This window comes from Bombina bombina, chromosome 6, assembly GCF_027579735.1.
Source record: "Bombina bombina isolate aBomBom1 chromosome 6, aBomBom1.pri, whole genome shotgun sequence".
Taxonomy (NCBI): domain Eukaryota; kingdom Metazoa; phylum Chordata; class Amphibia; order Anura; family Bombinatoridae; genus Bombina; species Bombina bombina.
The window spans coordinates 552,640,535-552,652,730 of record NC_069504.1 but is presented as its reverse complement, the minus strand read 5'-3'; positions in this window follow the sequence as shown (position 1 = coordinate 552,652,730).

Below are 12,196 nucleotides of genomic sequence, written 5' to 3'. Positions count from 1 at the left end.
CCCCATCACCCTTCCCTTAGGGAGACTCCCCAAGGGTCAAAAAGTAGGCTGCTCCTGGGTAGTAACTCGCCATATGAACAAGCTAGTGAGCTGTTCGTTTTCTGTGAGCGCTTCTCTTTCTGTATGCAACGTATTATTAAGAAAGCACACTATTTGACTTTTGTGATCTGTAAAAGTGTATTTGTTAATATTACTGAGAACATTTGGTTCATTCATTCATTTATTTTTGATGAATCAATCGTCTTACTCTAAAACCATAATAACGTTAAGGAATTAGCAGATCTGAAATTGATTCTATATTTAAGATTATGTGAATAGTTTAAGCCTAAGCAAAATCTCTCTACGAAAGATCATTCCCACTGAGAGATCATTAAATAGCAATTTCACCCATATGGGATGAACCTAATAACATTATGGGAAGCAGTATAATATGATCACAGAGCAATTGACTTGTAATGTAAGTGTTGCATATTTAAATAACAAACATGTATGCATGGTATCACACATTTTAAACAGTAAACACTGTGGGGTTGATCACATCTATTGACTGAGGCCTCTTCATTTTTGTTTATAATGCAATCACAATAGAGTATTTTATGCCAATTTGAGACACTCACAATCATGTTTTTGGCTCCCAAGAAAAAAACTATTTTTAATAAAGGGTAGAACATTTCTCAGAGATTACCATCTATTTTCAATAGACTTGTGAACACCAATTCAAGACCTGTTTTGCTTTTTTAAATTCAACACTTCAATGCACTTGATAAAGCCCTGAACTGGCCTCTAGGACATCTTTGCAAATATCCCAAGATTATTTGTAAACATTCAATTATATTGCACATGTGCAAGAGACTCTGAAATGGACACCAGGTGTCATACATGGTATTGATTCATTAAAGCTGCATGAAGGCAACTCCCTATAAAAAATACAAGATCTTGTCCTAAACATCTTCTTTGCAAATTCAATATTACAATTGAGTTGTTTGCCACTGTGAAAATCCAGTGGAAGAAGATATCATGACTCCTTCTAATACAAACCCATAGTCTTGTTCTTGTTGTCAGATGTAGAGCATACCAATGAGCAAAACAGTGCTTTTAAATCAATACATATAAATATTTTTCAAAAATATAAAAAAGGATAATATAGTGATTGATCAAACATGCCCTAGATTACCCATCATTCCTACCTATAATTGAATTCAGATTGTTTAGCAGAAGAGGATGGATTCAGCATGCAATAGGTTAATCTCACAGATGTAAAGGATTCATTTCCCTTACACAGTGAACAAAGAGGTTAATTGAAAATAATTTTAGTTTAGCTTTAAGAGGTGTGCAAAGGCTATTGCATTTGTCAGTTTTAGCTAGATTCACAGTTTTATATCCAGATAAGTACTTAATTACAAGAAAAGGCCTTTGCAGGGATTTTTCAGTTGAAAAGACAACATTTTGGGAGCAAAATGCCAATATTTATAATCAAACCCATAGTAAGAAAAAATTATTCTTTAAAAATAAAATGCTCTTATGAAATATATTACTTTTGGTTGATCAGAATCTATCATTTCATATTTAATACTATGTTAATGGCTTCTGTTTTCAATGTTGATACAATCAGATTCAGCCCATTTTCATTATCTATTGGCAGCACATAGAGCATGACATTTTAAGCAACTTTCTAATTTACTCCTATTATCAATTTTTATTCGTTCGCATTGCTATCTTTATTTTAAAAGCAGGAATGTAAATCTTAGCAGCCAGCCATTTTAGGTTCAGCACCATGGATAGCACTTGCTTATTGGAGGCTTACATTTACCCACCAAAAAGCAAGCATAACCCAGGTTCTCAACCAAAAATGGTCCCGGCTCCTATGCATCACATTCCTTTTTTTAAAATAAAGATAGCAAGAGAACGAAGAACAATTGATAATAGGAGTAAATTAGAAGTTGCTTAAAATTGCATTCTCTATCTGAATCATGAAAGAAAAAATTTGGGTTTAGTGTCCCTTTAATGATTCAGATAGATCATGCAATTTTAAGCAACTTTCTAATTTACTCCTATTACCAATTTTTCTTTGTTCTTTTGCTATCTTTATTTAAAAAGCAGGAATGTACAGCTTAAGAGCCGGCCCATTTTTGGTGCAGAACTTGGGTTATGCTTGCTTATTGGTTTGCTAAATGTAGCCACCAATAAGCAAGCACTTATCCAGGGTTCTGAACCTAAAATGGGATGGCTCCCTAAGCTTTAAATTCCTGCTTTTTAAATAAAGAGCGAAAGAGAACAAAGAAAAAATTGATCGTAGGAGTAAATTAGAAAGTTGCTTAAAATTGCATACTCTATCTGAATCATGAAAGAAAAAATGTGGGTTTACTATCCCTTTAAGTCCAAAATTGTAATTCAAGAAGACTTTTTATCCTTTACACATCTATAAACGCCAATATTCAACAAATTAATACCTGTTCAGCTGGGGGTCTTCTTATGTTAACAAATTACTGCAGTATAAAAGTAACTTCATATAGACATCATTAATATGTTCTCAATACATTCATAACAAATGCATTTATGCACTCAAACTCTGTAGCATATGCAAATTCTTAATAAGATTATTAATGATTGCATTATACTTACGTCATAGCTTGATAAATAGACTCAATTCCATATCGCATAGCAAATTCGTCTACAATTTCTTGTGCAGCATCATCAAAGTAAACCTTCCAGGCTTCATCTCCTTTTACTTCAGGGATCTTAACAACGCCATTATTTTTAACTTCTGTCAGGTAGTGGAATAAGTTCTGTGGGTAAATTATGTTTCAAATCGTCAGGGAATTCTACACTCAGACTTTTGTATAGTTCTAAACCTGTACATGATGTTTTTGAAAGTGTTCAGTCATATAAAGTAATTTCATTTTTTTTTTTTTCACATGGCTGGTAAAGCAGGGCCAAGTGTCATCTTAGTAGCCATAAAACAATTTACAGTATCAAGTGAAAATCAACAAGTGGCTAGATAAATAGAAGATAGTTACTGGCAGACTAATAGTTTAGTAGCAAGCTTCTAGCTGAAAGATTCAAAGATAAATGCTATGCAGTCAGAGTGACAGAGAGCTTGTTCCTGATAAACTGGCATGACAAAGGTAAGCAGCTGCTTCTGTTTGTAGTGTGTCTGAAATAGCTGCAGGTATCTGTATACAGTCAAAACTAATATGCTGTATTCTGGCACATATATAAGGTATAGGGGAGGAATAACCTGATCACAATTGACTGTGATAGCAACAAACACAGATACAAAATAACGGGACAGAAATATCAATATGTGTTAGATCATATGGTTATTGGTAGATGTGTTAGTTCATATCGTTATTGTACTGGTTCTTGCATAAAACTATTTATTTAACCCCTCACAGAGGAATTAAACTCCTGCATTTCTGTCCCAAAGCTGGACACGTCCAGCGTGACAATCAGTGGCAACGTATGTGTATAGCCGCTACTCACTTGCTGAATTTAGCTTTGTAATGGAAGGTGTACTGCCCAATCAGAAGCCAGTTTTATCAATGTGTATATAAGCGTACCTTGTTTTATAAAATAATATTTATAAACACATACATACACACACATATGGCATATGTCTATATATATATATATATATATATATTATATATAAATATATATAAAATCAATGTAAATATTTGCATAGAAAATTAGTACATCTAGGCAAGTATCCCCGCTTGCTTTTCCCCAGAAATTCTTAATATGCAATGTTTCCAATGCACAAGAGAATTGTGGGTAAGATATGCAAATTAGATATGCAAATTCTCAGTTTTTTTGCTTCAAAAATACTGTTTTGACACAGCGATCCTTTTAAACAGGACTATGACAGCAAACCAGAAATCACTCACTAGACAAGCCTGTTTCATTCTTTTAGAACTCATCAGTAGGAGATAGATTTCTGGTTGCTGCATTGGAAAAGCTATTTTCATGGTTATACCAAAATTCATTAAAATTATGGGGGGGACATAAAAAACTGAAATTAAAATTCTCAGCGATCAAAACAGTATTTTTGAAGCAAAAAAATGAGAATTTGCATATCTAATTTGCATATCTTACCCACAATTCTCTTGTGCATTGGAAACATTGCATATTAAGAATTTCTGGGGAAAGCAAGCGGGGATACTTGCCTAGATGTACTAATTTCCTATGCAAATATTTACATTGATTTAATTTTGAGACATGGAGGATTTTAATTTCAGTTTTTTATCTCCCCCCATAATTTTAATGAATTTTGGTTTAACCATGAAAATAGCTTTTCCAATGCAGCAGCCAGAAATCTATCTCCTACTGATGAGTTCTAAAAAGAATGAAACAGGCTTGTCTAGTGAGTGATTTCTGGTTTGCTGTCATAGTCCTGTTTAAAAGGATCGCTGTGTCAAAACAGTATTTTTGAAGCAAAAAAACTGATAATTTGCATATCTTACCCACAATTCTCTTGTACATTGGAAACATTGCATATTAAGAATTTCTGGGGAAAAGCAAGCGGGGATACTTGCCTAGATGTACTAATTTCCTATGCAAATATTTACATTGATTTAATTTTGAGACATGGAGGATTTTAATTTCAGTTTTTTATCTCCCCCCATAATTTCAATGAATTTTTTTATATATATATATATATATATATATATATATATATATATATATATATATATATACACACACACACACACACACACCACCAGCAAAAAGATTTCCACCAGCAAAAAGATTTCCACTTGTTGAAGGCTCAGATGATAGTATTTTTTTTAGCAATAGCAATGTATGTACATTGTTTTTTTAAACATAATGCCATTGCACACTTAGTAGACTACAGTATAGTGTTAACATAACTTTTATATGCATTGGGCCAAAAAAATTAGAGTGACTCTCTTTATTGCAGTTGTTTGGAAAGAAACCTGCAATCTCTCTAAGGTACACGTTTACATAGTTATATAAAAGCAATAATACAATGCTGCAGAACATTAGAGCATTTTATTATTGCCGATTAATATATATTTAAGAAGCTTGTGTTTCCAGCATGGATCAATATCAAATAAGACTGCTTAAAAAGTCAGTAAGTTTGTCTTTCCTCAGGGTCTTCTAATATGCAAGCTTTATTGAGGTTGTTTCCTGAACACATATTAGTCAATCAATCATTTGCAATTTCTTACTTAAAAGTTAATTGGAAAATTTGTTATTGAAACCAAAAGAGTTGACACTAAAATCAGTTGGTTTTACAAATATATAAAGGTATCATAAAAAATGAATATATGTTCATTTGCAGTGATGGAAATTGACATAATTTATCTCAAACATAATGATAACAATAGTACATAAACTTTATGGAACGTTGAAGAAAAAATATATATTATTAAAAGTAAAATTAGAATATGCTTTCTTTTTTTTTGGTCTGAAAAAAGTGTGAAGGAAAAGCTGCTTAAAGGGACAGTCTACACCAGAATTTTTATTGTTTAAAAAGATAGATAATCCCTTTATTATCCATTCCCTAGTTTTGAATAACCAACACAGTTATATAAATACACTTTTTACCTATGTGATTACCTTGTATCTAAGCCTCTGACCCCTTATTTCAGTTGTTTTGACAGACATCCATTTTAGCCAATAAGAGCTGGCTCACTGGAAATCCACATGCGTGAGTACAGTGTTAACTATATGACACACATGAACTAACACCCTCTAGTAGTGAAAAACTCTCAAAATGCCCTGAGAGAAGAGGCGGCCTTCAAGGGCTTAGAAATTAGCATATGAACCTCCTAGGTTTAGCTTTCAACTAAGAATACCAGGACAACAAAGCAAAATTTGTGATAAAAGTAAATTGGAAAATTGTTTAAAATTACATTCTCTATCTGAATCATGAAAGTTTATTTTGGACTAGACTGTCACTTTAAATGTAGTTTGAAATTAATACAGAAGTATCAGTTTTCTACCTCCTGTTATGGTAATTGGCCAATAGATACTTCCTCCTTATTCTCATTGGTTGATAGATATTTCCCACTAATGCCCATTAGCTATAGGCAGCAAAGGCTCATTCCATCTGTCTGTTATTAAGTATTATTAGGAAGTATACTAATACTTTGTCATTAATATACATATAAAGCTGTTTAATGCTGTATACGTTTTTACATCCAGATTGTTCTGGCAAAAAACACATTTCAAAATGTTTGAATACTGCTTTTTTCCCCATAAGTATGATAGGAAAAATAATTTAGTACAATGTCCTTTTAAATAACTGACATTTATTCTACATTTTAAGAAATACTTCTTTACATTACCTCATGCAAACATGTGTACTGTATGTGGTATGGAGGCACATTCTCTTCTCCTTTGATTTCAACATTGATTTTCATCCTAATTGCACCAGAGACTGCGGATTTATCTGTCCGTTTCTCTGAAAAACAGAAACATCAATAGCAACAATGATTTGTACTATCTGTCAGAACCACAAGCATTTCCATGGTTTCAAATGTACTTGTATCTAACAGTGAAAAACAGATGTCTATTCCCATTGTGATACTATTTTACATTAGCCAAGCCTCATATAATCATGCTTTCTACACCAGAGATATAGAAGTAGTTGTTCTAATTAGGATGCAAGAGCCTATTCGAATAGCTGAGCAGACGTAATTGAGACTTAACACACATTTATTTTTGTCCTGTACAAATGTGTTCCTTTTTGGCTTTATGCACGTATTTGGCAAAATGTTTCATATAAAGTTCCTGTTCCAGCAAATGGTTACACTATATTTATTTATGTTGTAAAAGCAATTAACTGTAATACATATATGCTTAGTCAGGGGTTCTAGTGATTACAATTAAAATTCCCTAAACAGAATATTTACCTCAAAAGGAGAACAAAATAAGGAAACATGCTTTAAGGATGGATAAGTATATAATTAATAACAAAACATACTTTACAATTATACGGTTTTAATTATTTGCAAAATATATATTTATATTTGGCAACACAGGACAATGTAATAGAGTTGCAAAGGTAGATAAACCCCCTCTGTAGCTTAACCACCGTCTTATGGTTGTTTTTTACACAGTCAATGGTATCGTGAGAGAACATGCAGCATTCCTAAGGACAACTGTACTAGACAAAAATAATTTAAAAGAACAGTTGTCCTTAGGAATGCTGCATGCTGTAATTGGCTCACTGGTTGTGTTCCACTAGGTGCCAGTTGTGCATGGTTGCTCTGGAGCTGACTTTAACTATGTGTTTAGCCACTCTGCAGAGGTTAAACACATAATTATGTGTATGTAATAGTGCAATAATAACATGCTTTAACACATTGCAATGCTATGTTCCTTTAATTTATAAATCTTTTTATCCCCAGAAGTGATCATTCATTTTGAAGAACATATTGCTATAAAAAGAGTTTTTGTGATATCAAAAATCATTGTGAGTGTGAAAAATAGAATCTACTAATTTACATAAAATAGTATAGGGCAATATAATACAGCCATCAGATTAATGATGTGAATCAATATACATCACATCTTCAGATACTGATTTGTTCCTTTTATAGTCCCTCCAAAGACTGGATTGTTATGGACCTCTGTATTCTACTTCAATATTATTTTAGCTTCTGTTTTATTTTCAGCATTCAAAGAGATACGTACTTTCTGATTAATTTTGCTGCTGCTTGCAATTATTATAGGCTTGACATTTATTGGTGAATAATAATTCATATAACTCAAAAGGTTAAGTTTTATACTCATCTAATTTACCCTATTCATACAGAGGTTGTTTTTTTGTATGAAGATAACTAAGGCTTGGGCTTTGAATGACTGTCTATTTGAAGTACAGATCTGAACTTCTCATATACCTCATTAACTCTACAACCAATTCCTTCATCTCCTGTACTTTTCTTACACCCCTGTACTAATCTCCATCATCTTTCCTCTACCAGCATCTACAATTATCAATTCTTCCAGGAATCAAACACAAACTCTCTTTTACTCTTTTACCAGATCTAAGCCATGATCAGATAAATAAACTAGTCAATCAATGATCTGTGAATAAGGTAAATAAAATGTATATGTTATGCTTGGGATCACAGTAATTTAAGCCTGGTTACAATGATGGGAAGTTAATGTCAATAAGCCTAGATAGAGGAAATATATGTGTGAGCATTCAGCCATATATGAATTTCAAATTGACTTTCTATTAGAAGCCGGATTTTTAAAAGGCGTATAACACTGAAACACACTGAATAATTTGCCTGAAATGTGATATTCTTGTAGTGATTAGCAATCTGTACAGTCTATAAAAATTGCAGTAATTACATGTACTAATGGTTGAAATTTCAGACACCAGAGGGGAACAAAAAACTTTTTTATCCGATATGACACGATGATAAACTTTATTCATATTTTCATTCCACATTGATTAACAAACAGCTTTATATGAAATTTGGCAAAGAAATATAGTTTCCTTTAATACATCTAGATCAGATCAGTATGTTCAGAGATGTTTAGCTCCTAAATGGAAAAAATAACAATTTTTATGCTTATGAGCACCAGCTATGCCCAGCACATAGTTTTTCTTCCAGACATTGAACATCTCCCATGGGAGTCTGAGACAATAGAGAAATTGAATCTTTTTATTTTTTTATGAGAGAGTTGTGTATGTATAATTCCTGTGGATTGGAATAAGGGCAAGACTATGATAGCATAACAATTAGGGATAGACTTATGTATTTTATTCATGCTAATGGCATAGGAAATGTAAAATATGATTTTTTTCAAAATAAAATTGAATTATCCCTGTTCAAATCTATAGACAGTCATACGACTTTTCTTTAATTTGTGTCTATGATGAACTACTAAATGCCTTACAATGTTAATCATACAAATAGTTCAAGATACAAGCATATTTCACTGGTTAAAATCATAATCAAGGAATGTGTTATTTTATTTTTAGTTGTTATCTATAAGAACTCATAGAAATCTGAGGGCGATATATAGAGAAACACATAGCTTATGTTGTCTAGATTTTTCCATGTAATACTTAAATATACAAAGTTCTTGGTTTAAATAAACCGAAAACTCTTTGTAATAGTCAAATGGTTGCAGACATTTCTATTTGTCATATATCTTAAAAAGAAATAGGGGCATCATATGACAAAAAAAACCATAATTTATGTAAGAACTTACCTGATAAATTCATTTCTTTCATATTAGCAAGAGTCCATGAGCTAGTGACGTATGGGATATACATTCCTACCAGGAGGGGCAAAGTTTCCCAACCCTCAAAATGCCTATAAATACACCCCTCACCACACCCACAATTCAGTTTAACGAATAGCCAAGAAGTGGGGTGATAAAAAAGTGCGAAAGCATATAAAATAAGGAATTGGAATAATTGTGCTTTATACAAAAATCATAACCACCACAAAAAAAGGGCGGGCCTCATGGACTCTTGCTAATATGAAAGAAATGAATTTATCAGGTAAGTTCTTACATAAATTATGTTTTCTTTCATGTAATTAGCAAGAGTCCATGAGCTAGTGACGTATGGGATAATGACTACCCAAGATGTGGATCTTTCCACACAAGAGTCACTAGAGAGGGAGGGATAAAATAAAGACAGCCAATTCCTGCTGAAAATAATCCACACCCAAAAATAAAGTTTAACGAAAAACATAAGCAGAAGATTCAAACTGAAACCGCTGCCTGAAGTACTTTTCTACCAAAAACTGCTTCAGAAGAAGAAAATACATCAAAATGGTAGAATTTAGTAAAAGTATGCAAAGAGGACCAAGTTGCTGCTTTGCAAATCTGGTCAACCGAAGCTTCATTCCTAAACGCCCAGGAAGTAGAAACTGACCTAGTAGAATGAGCTGTAATTCTTTGAGGCGGAGTTTTACCCGACTCAACATAGGCAAGATGAATTAAAGATTTCAACCAAGATGCCAAAGAAATGGCAGAAGCTTTCTGGCCTTTTCTAGAACCGGAAAAGATAACAAATAAACTAGAAGTCTTACGGAAAGATTTCGTAGCTTCAACATAATATTTCAAAGCTCTAACAACATCCAAAGAATGCAACGATTTCTCCTTAGAATTCTTAGGATTAGGACATAATGAAGGAACCACAATTTCTCTACTAATGTTGTTGGAATTCACAACTTTAGGTAAAAATTCAAAAGAAGTTCGCAACACCCGCCTTATCCTGATGAAAAATCAGAAAAGGAGACTCACAAGAAAGAGCAGATAATTCAGAAACTCTTCTGGCAGAAGAGATGGCCAAAAGGAACAAAACTTTCCAAGAAAGTAATTTAATGTCCAATGAATGCATAGGTTCAAACGGAGGAGCTTGAAGAGCTCCCAGAACCAAATTCAAACTCCAAGGAGGAGAAATTGACTTAATAACAGGTTTTATACGAACCAAAGCTTGTACAAAACAATGAATATCAGGAAGAATAGCAATCTTTCTGGGAAAAAGAACAGAAAGAGCAGAGATTTGTCCTTTCAAAGAACTTGCGGACAAACCCTTATCTAAACCATCCTGAAGAAACTGTAAAATTCTCGGTATTCTAAAAGAATGCCAAGAAAAATGATGAGAAAGACACCAAGAAATATAAGTCTTCCAGACTCTATAATATATCTCTCGAGATACAGATTTACGAGCCTGTAACATAGTATTAATCACAGAGTCAGAGAAACCTCTTTGACCAAGAATCAAGCGTTCAATCTCCATACCTTTAAATTTAAGGATTTCAGATCCTGATGGAAAAAAGGACCTTGTGACAGAAGGTCTGGTCTTAACGGAAGAGTCCACGGTTGGCAAGAGGCCATCCGGACAAGATCCGCATACCAAAACCTGTGAGGCCATGCCGGAGCTACCAGCAGAACAAACGAGCATTCCTTCAGAATCTTGGAGATTACTCTTGGAAGAAGAACTAGAGGCGGAAAGATATAGGCAGGATGATACTTCCAAGGAAGTGATAATGCATCCACTGCCTCCGCCTGAGGATCCCGGGATCTGGACAGATACCTGGGAAGTTTCTTGTTTAGATGGGACGCCATCAGATCTATTTCTGGAAGTTCCCACATTTGAACAATCTGAAGAAATACCTCTGGGTGAAGAGACCATTCGCCCGGATGCAACGTTTGGCGACTGAGATAATCCGCTTCCCAATTGTCTATACCTGGGATATGAACCGCAGAGATTAGACAGGAGCTGGATTCCGCCCAAACCAAAATTCGAGATACTTCTTTCATAGCCAGAGGACTGTGAGTCCCTCCTTGATGATTGATGTATGCCACAGTTGTGACATTGTCTGTCTGAAAACAAATGAACGATTCTCTCTTCAGAAGAGGCCAAAACTGAAGAGCTCTGAAAATTGCACGGAGTTCCAAAATATTGATCGGTAATCTCACCTCCTGAGATTCCCAAACTCCTTGTGCCGTCAGAGATCCCCACACAGCTCCCCAACCTGTGAGACTTGCATCTGTTGAAATTACAGTCCAGGTCGGAAGCACAAAAGAAGCCCCCTGAATTAAACAATGGTGATCTGTCCACCATGTTAGAGAGTGTCGAACAATCGGTTTTAAAGATATTAATTGAGATATCTTCGTGTAATCCTTGCACCATTGCTTCAGCATACAGAGCTGAAGAGGTCGCATGTGAAAACGAGCAAAGGGGATCGCGTCCGATGCAGCAGTCATAAGACCTAGAATTTCCATGCATAAGGCTACCGAAGGGAATGATTGTGACTGAAGGTTTCGACAAGCTGCAATCAATTTTAGACGTCTCTTGTCTGTTAAAGACAGAGTCATGGACACTGAATCCATCTGGAAACCCAGAAAGGTTACCCTTGTCTGAGGAATCAAAGAACTTTTTGGTAAATTGATCCTCCAACCATGATCTTGAAGAAACAACACAAGTCGATTCGTATGAGATTCTGCTAAATGTAAAGACTGAGCAAGTACCAAGATATCGTCCAAATAAGGAAATACCACAATACCCTGTTCTCTGATTACAGACAGAAGGGCACCGAGAACCTTTGTAAAAATTCTTGGGGCTGTAGCTAGGCCAAACGGCAGAGCCACAAACTGGTAATGCTTGTCCAGAAAAGAGAATCTCAGGAACTGATAATGATCTGGATGAATCGGAATAAGCAGATATGCATCCTGTAAATCTATTGTG